At 37.8% G+C, this 6,797-nt stretch overlaps 1 protein-coding gene across 1 annotated transcript in view; it reads right to left on the bottom strand.

Annotated features, from left to right (window-relative positions):
- Positions 1-6,797, bottom strand: part of LOC309475987 (obscurin-like) — a 236,966-nt gene that overhangs the window by 51,195 nt on the left and 178,974 nt on the right. The window lies entirely within an intron of this gene.

Genomic DNA, 6,797 nt, shown 5'->3' with positions numbered 1-6,797 from the left:
ATTTCCTTGTTTAAAATGTACTGCAAGATGCAGTTTTTTTTTCCAAACCGTGATAAGCGCCAAAACTATTTTTAGCCTAAACGCGATACATCCTCCGGACTAATCAGAATTCTCTCTCGCGCGCGTATCGTGATGCTCAATCCGCCTCATTCGCGCCGCAGGACCTCCAGACGCGCGAAAACGCGTCTTTACATTGACTTAACATTAAAATCACTTGCGCCAGATACTCTATTCGCGTTTGGTGTGAACGCCACTCACTCACTCTCTCACTCACACAAGGTCATGTCGTGATTTGTTCAGAGGTGGGTAGAGTATCCAAAAACTGTACTCAAGTAAAAGTACAAGTACTTATAGAAATATTTACTCAAAGTAAAAGTAAAAGTAATAATCTTAATAGTTACTTGAGTAAGAGTAAAAAAGTATCCAATGAAAAAACTACTCAAGTAGCGAGTAACTAGTTACTTCGGATCATATAGGCCTATATATATATATATATATATATATATATATATATGAAGACTTGATGCAAAAGCCTCTGAGTGCCATCTGAAATTTTCTTCTAAAACAATCATTTTTATCAAGCTCGTATATTTAAATTCAGTAATTTCACTTTAATGACAATTAATAGGTAGGCTACTTTTCATTGCCATTTAAGTGTGAACATAAACATACAAGCTTGATAAAAATGCTCTTTTAGAAGAAAATTTCAGATGGTACTTAGAGGCTTTTGCCTCTTAAGTCGTCATATATATAAAATGATATTATTTAGATTTTGTTTATTTAAATTACTATTATTATCAGCTATCTTTGCAACAAAAACAGAGAGAGACGTAAGCAATATTTCTGCCATATGTATGGCTCGAAAATCATTGCCTGTCCTCTGGTTTGTATAATAGTAACTTATACAACTACATTTGGATTATTAGACAATGTCGAAATAAAGTGAATCTGCAGAGTGTTGCATTCAAAGGCATGTATTGACAGAGAAGAGTTAAGAACTCTTCACATGTGCTCGCGCTCATGACTGCTACTGAACCTGAACACACACACAAAAAAAAAAAAAAAAAAAAAAAAAAAGAAGTACATCGACGAATCTTCTTCTGACTGTTCTCCAAAATATAATCAAATGTATATTTCTGCAAGCATGTTTTAACTGGTTAACTATCTACGGCAGGCAAAGGCATTCGTTTTCAAGTCGAGTTCGCACGCCACTGCGCAATACACACACATACCGCGGGATGGCGGGTGTTCATAAACTGTGAACAATGGGAGCTTTATTTAATGTAAATTAATGTATATGTCCAAAAAACGGGTAATGTCATACTTTCTAGTATCGTGGCGTAATAATCTGTTTGGTTGTAAAATGTATTACCTGAGTGAAATGAAATCGAATATATCGTCCTGACTCCTGTGGAATCATTCATTCACAGACAGCTTACGAAGATGTTCAACTAATAAAGATCTTCATCGCTGCCAAAAATATGATGCATTTGAAGATTTGCTCTCACTTGACTGTACTGTAGGTCCACTGCCACTTCATCTAACGGTCTTGATGTGCTTAAATCTTCCTGTTACGACTCCGAGTCGAGTGTGAATTGAAATCGCTTTAGATGATTCAGCGCGTGCAGGAAACTGAACAGAATCAGGAACTGAATCATTCAAACTGATTCGCGAACCGACTTAGACAGATCTGAACTTGTTTGATGAAGTCTTTGAACAGAATCGACTCAAAAGAGTGATTCATTTGTGAATTGAGCATCGCTCAAGTCCAGAAAAAAAGATACAGCGCGCTTGGAATAAACTACGCATTTAACAACACATATTGCATTAAAATAAAGTAACGAGAGGAACGTCGCCCAATGTAACGAAGTAAAAGTACAGTTTTTTCATTAGAAATGTACTCGAGTTAAAGTAAAAAGTACCCACATTCAAATCTACTCTTAAAAGTAAAATTTTTCTAAAAAAGTACTCAAGTAGGCTAAATGTAACGAAGTAGGCTAAATGTACTTCGTTACTACCCACCTCTGGATTTGTTTTATGTAAAGTGGACAACGGTTCTACTTTTTATGGGTTCGACACTCTGAATGCCAATGTATTTATTACTGACTTTTTCTTTCTTTTTTTTTAAGACAAACCATCAATTTTTGCAAAGAATTTATGGATTTATAGCGTTTTGGAAAAAAAAAAAGATGGATTTATAGCGTTTTGAAAAAAAAACTTTTCTTCAACTTATTATAATTCTGACTCTGGGTCTTCTTTCAAACATCTGGTCCTTGGGTGCTAAACTGTTACCCCCTAACAATACAATGTAAATACTTAAGATATTCATTTAATAGGGGAAAATAAATGCTTCCCACATGTTTGTTATGTCTTGAGAATAAATGTAAACAATTTGTTTGTTCACAAAACTCCACAGAGTAAGATAAGCTTTAATTTAGGGCCCCATGAAATCCATATGACTTTTTCCTGAAATCTGTTTTCTCCAATACATTTTTTTCTGAATTCTGTTTTTTTTTATATTTTTATTTATTTATTTTTAATAGCAAAATAATTTGGAATCAAAATAGATGTCTATTGAAATTAATAAATACAACTTTAACAATTGAATTAAACATTTCAAATGTAATCAAATTAAAATAGGCCTATAACATTTTACAACAAAACATTGCACAAAAGAACTATAAAATCAATGGAAACAGATGGTTTTTGCCTGCATGCAAGATTGTATAATTAATATCTAACAACAGAGCCTAACTAGGCTATGCTAACCAACTAAACTCTACAATAATAGCTCTACAGTTTACAGATGGGGGCCATGGGGCAATATAAATAAATCTCAAAGTAGATCAGCAAATCCAGTTTGAATCTAACTATATCATAACAGACAGAGAAGGCATTTGTTTGGTTTCAAAAGACTGTCTGTAAAGATTCACTTCATCCAGGGCTCTTGGTTCTCTGTATGGTGTTGCTAGTGGAAAGCTGCTCTAAACACTCATGGCTTCAGACCTTAAAGGGATAGTTCACCCAAAAATGTAAATTCTGCCATCATTTACTCACCCTTGTGTTGTTCCAAACCTGTATGACTTTCTTTCTTCTGCTGAACACAAAAGAAGATATTTTAAAGAAGGTTGGTAATTAAACAGTTGCTGGTCCCCATTGACTTCCATAGTATTTTTTTTTTTCTTCCTACTATGGAAGTCAATGGGGTCCATCAGTTGTTTGGTTACAGACTTTCTTCAAAATATCTTCTTTTGTGTTCAGCAGAAGAAAGAAAGTCATACAGGTTTGGAACAACTTGAGGATGAGTAAATGATGACAGCATTTTCATTTTTGGGTGAACTATCCCTTTAATGCATCAATTCAGGCTGAATCGTGAATCAACTCAAAACATTCTGCTAACTCGTTTGGCTAATTGATTGCAAAGAACCGACTCAAAGCGATTCATTTATGAATATGATTGGTTCTAATTCTAAACAGCCGGCAGAAAATCCCAGACACATTCCTCTGGTTTTACTGGCAAGGCTTAAGTCTAGTTCAAGACTACAATGCATGTTTGAGCTGTTTTAACTGAATGCAACTTGTCATGGTCTGGGTTGATGAAAGGAGCGAGGACTCAAGTGCAGGAACAATGGGTATTTATTAAGTGGCAAAACAAAATAAAAAATACAACAACAAAAAAAACTCCCCATGGGGAAAAGAAGGCAGTAGTGATGTTACATTTGACACATTTACAAAAAAATTGTGTAATATATATAAATAAGCCTACAGCCTATATGTTACATGATCATATATTCTGACACATGAACAGCATAGAAACCATAAAATAATTAGACCAACATTTACTTGCATCAAGCAACTCTGCTGGTATTTTTATTTCTGTAGTAGGGGCCTATTAATATAATTGTTACATTTATTTTATTGTCACACTTTAATATGTGAATCATATTATCAGAAAACTGAACATTTAGCGTTGTCAGGCTTTTATTTGTCAAGTCAAGTTTATATGTATAGCGCTTTTCACAATACAGATTGTATCAAAGCAGCTTCACAGTATTAAATTAAAATAATACAACAAAGTTTGTTTCAAGGGGAATTTATTGATTGATCAAATTAAATTAAATATCCCCAAAATATCCCCAACTGAGCAAGCCAAAGGCAACAGTGGCAAGGAACCGAAAAACTCCATCAAGTGACCTAATGGTGTCCTAAAACTCCATCAGGTGACCTAATGGAGAAAAAAAAACCTTGGGAGAACCCAGGCTCAGTCGGGGGCCAGTTCTCCTCTGGCATTTATGAGCTAGAGGCCGGATTAGTTTGAACTGTAGTATTATATGAATGCCTGGCTGAAGAGATACGACTTTAATCTAGTTTTAAACTGGGAGAGCGAGTCTGAGCAACGAACAGTATCAGGAAGACCAGGGCCTGAAATTAACACCCGACCACACGCCAACTGCGGGTGAATTCTGCAATTGGCGTGTAACACTGTCAATCTACCTGCCACATTGGCAGGTAGCCAATGAGAATCGACCCTTCGCGGGGAGTTTGATTGACAGGCGATCTGGCCAATCATAATCCGCCTTTTTTGTCCGACAAAGCAGTCAGGAGAGTTCAACGTTGGAGGATTCGAACTTGAAAAGTAGTGTACTGAGTAGACCTACTGACATCTTTCCACAGTTAAAACTACATTCCTTCATGTGTTCATTCATGTTTATTTGATGCTATAAATTAACTAGAAGGAAGTCTTCCGAAGAGATGATCGGTTCACGAGCAGCTTTAACTGAGGCACCACAGCGATCTGTCAAGACATATTACAGAGCCACAAAACGGTATTGTCTAAATTTCTTTTAAAATGACCAAATTTTAACGTTGAGACTTTGTTTAATATCAAAAGTAACCTCTGTCTTGTCTGTCAGCGTGTTGTCAGTGTCCGCTCTGCTGCGCGATGTGTTTTTCACTGCGTACGAGATTATGGTTTGGCCAGAGTTTGGCGTAAAAAATGTGGCGGCAGGCACATTACTGGAGTAAAGAAAGCATCTGTGAAAGCAGCGCAGTTTGAGTGTTTCGGAACGTATAACGTTATGTGATCGGAGAGAAAGATGAGGCCCTTCTCTGACTACGTTTGAATGTGTGAGTTAAGTATTAAACTGTTGGTGAGATGAGATGAGATGAGATAATGCAACGCTGACATAGGCTACATTACAATGACAGTTGCACAGATGTTGGGAGTTGGGAACCGGTGAGAAAATGTCCGGTAGCCTACCCGGTAACTTTACCAGTAATAACAATATTAATTTAGTTCTGCTTAACGGTTCCTGAACGCTGTAACTAACAGCTGCCCAGCCATCAACACAGCCGCGTGTGATTTGTTTACGAGCTGGTCTATATCTGTATTCTAAGAGTTATTATTACTTGTATGGATCTCATCTCGTTAATAACTTGACAGCACTTAAATGTGTAGCAGCTATTCTTACAAGTTAAAGAACAAATGTTTGTGCAATTCTTTTTTTTCACCTTTTATGAGGCCAAAAAAAAAAAAAAACTGGCTGGTAAAAAGTCACTGTGGCGGGTGGATTTTTAAAGCCACCCGCCACAGTGGCTGGTGGTCAAAAAAGTTAACTTCAGGCCCTGAGGAAGACTATTCCAGAGTTTATTTGTGCTTAATGGATAAAACAATGGCGCTGCGCACAGCATAAACATGGCTGCTATAAATATTACCTGCCACAAGATGGCGCTGTTTTCGGCACTCTTGCTTTAAATCTTTTGAAACATTCAAGGGAAAGCCTCAGTGCTAGTGATGTTACCTATGACACTGAAGCTTCGATATGCGTATCGCACATGCGACACAATAGGTGTGTTCGACATCGGCTGCGGCTGGATGTAACCGATCGGCGAGAGTAGCCGCGTGCAGGCGGGGAGGAGCTGCAAACGGGGACGTGAAGTCGGACACTTTCTGGTTCCCGTAGTGACCGCTCACGTGGTGTTCGCGTACTTTACCACAGCTGAAGTGAAATAAATGTAATATTGGCCAAATAATACACAGATGTTTCAGAGACATTTTCATTCAATAGGCCTACTTTATGTACTGCTTCATACAGCGTCTGTTTGAACAAGAATAAAGTTCAACATAATTGCTACTATTAATGAAGTGGAGTCTATACGTTTTTTAATCAGTTTTAATTTGATAAACATGACACAATCTAACATACGACATGAAAAGAGTGTTTACTGTTATAAAAAACTGATTTGTGAGCTTTAGAGTAACTAAAGGTGTTCGAATAAACACGAAACACACGTGATCGTTGTCATGCGGTGAATCCGGCCAATCGTGGGACAGCTGTGTCGTCATCAGCCCTCCTGCAGCCCAGTGCAGCCGCTCTTGAGAAGCTGCGCTGGCTGAGTTCTCCGGCTACTCTCAAATCGCTCTCGCGGTACTTTGATGGCATATGTCACAGTCACGTGGCGTCAGCGCTGTATCAAGTCGGACAAAATTTCTAACCGACATGCACTGCTTCAAGTCAGCCGCCGATCGGTCTGCGCAGAGCCGTATGAAGTCGAACAAGCCTATTTTTTAGTGAAGCCCTGTATCAGGGACAGTGTGTATTGGTTTACTAGAGTCACGTGATCGACAACAAATGAAGCCTCACTTTCTGTCCAATCACGTGCGCATTTCGCTTTGGGTGTCAGAAGGCTGGAACCCCAGATCTTATTTAACGAGTCTATTGTTGCCTCAGTCTGGTTGATGGGTTTGTGAGGAGAGAAAATTAATTAATTTAATGAACAAATCAAAGGCCGTTTCT

This window comes from Leuciscus leuciscus, assembly GCF_965113295.1.
Source record: "Leuciscus leuciscus genome assembly, chromosome: 15".
Lineage (NCBI taxonomy): Eukaryota > Metazoa > Chordata > Actinopteri > Cypriniformes > Leuciscidae > Leuciscus > Leuciscus leuciscus.
Note: the sequence above shows the minus strand (reverse complement) of the source record. Positions and strands in the feature narration are given on the sequence as shown.